Source organism: Sinocyclocheilus grahami, unplaced genomic scaffold, assembly GCF_001515645.1.
Source record: "Sinocyclocheilus grahami isolate Dianchi unplaced genomic scaffold, SAMN03320097.WGS_v1.1 scaffold2044.1, whole genome shotgun sequence".
In the NCBI taxonomy this organism is placed as follows: Eukaryota; Metazoa; Chordata; class Actinopteri; order Cypriniformes; family Cyprinidae; genus Sinocyclocheilus; species Sinocyclocheilus grahami.
Window position 1 is genome coordinate 64,947 of NW_015507223.1, and position 1,322 is coordinate 66,268.

Genomic DNA, 1,322 nt, shown 5'->3' on the forward strand with positions numbered 1-1,322 from the left:
ATTTGGTTCATTTTGATGGTGCGAATTGAACAAAGAACTGCAAAGAGTTACACGGACCCAAATGTCTCCCTTTCTCCTCTCTTTCCCACCTCTCTTGCCACCTTATATTGACTTTCTCCCATATTATGCATTTAACCTCTGCTTTACTTACATTAACCTCCATTTCTATGTTCTCTTTTGTTAGTGCCCTTTTAGCCAGCCTGTCCGCCATCTCATTACCCCTAATCCCAACATGTGCTGGGACCCACATAAATCTTACCTGATGTCCCTTATTAACTATTCTTGTGTTTAATTGAAGCACTTCATACAGGATATCTTGCCGAGCTTTTGAATGGAATGACCTTAAACTCGCTAAGACTTGAAAAGGGTCAGAGCATATCAACACCTTTCCCTGCCCTTCCCTTTCCACACACTGCAAAGCAATTAAAATTGCCATAATCTCTACTGTATATACTCCTAATTTATTAGATGTCCCTCTCTCTCTCTCTTAACCTCAGGGTTGCCAGGTTTTCGCAACAAAACCCGCACAATTGCTACTCAAAACTAGCCCAATAATGTTTCGAGGGGATTCCTCCGTGATCTCTCTCTCTCTCTCTACTCTCTGTACTCTCTGTAGTCTTACCTCTCTCTATCTCAGTGTAAACACGCATGCACATATACTTCTTAGGGCTCAAATGGTGAAAGATGGTGGCTTTTTCATATAGGTTACTGGGTTTAGTCTGTCCTTTACCCAGGGTTGAGGTATCCCTTGGACAAATCTACTCCTAATATGGTCAGAACTTCTTGCATATTCCCACTCTACATAACGCACAGATGTAACTATATCCTATGGGATCGAGAGGTAGCAGGAAGAAAAACGTCTCAGGTTACTTAGGTAACCATGGTTTCCTGAGTAGGGAACGAGACACTGCATCCTCTAGGGGTCGCTATGGGGAACGCCTCGTCGTGACCCGTGTCTGAAGCATATATTGAAAAAACACCAACAACACGTTGGCCGCGACAGCCCATAACATCACTACCGGTGCGATTATATTATAAATAGGCGCCGGGAGAACATGTCATTCACTTCTTCGTCTGAAGCTTGCGTTTGAAGAATGGCTGGAAGTGGACGCAGTGTCTCGTTCCCTACTCAAGAAAACATGGTAACATAAGTAACCTGAGACGTTCCCTTTCAAGGGAACTTCGAACTGCGTCCTCTAGGGGTCGCTATGGGGAACGATATTCCCATGCCGCCATGCTGAGGGGAGTGCGGGCCAGAACCATGGCGAGCACTAAGTACCAACTTTACCATTTTCATGGTGAGTTGCCCCTGGGACGTCAGA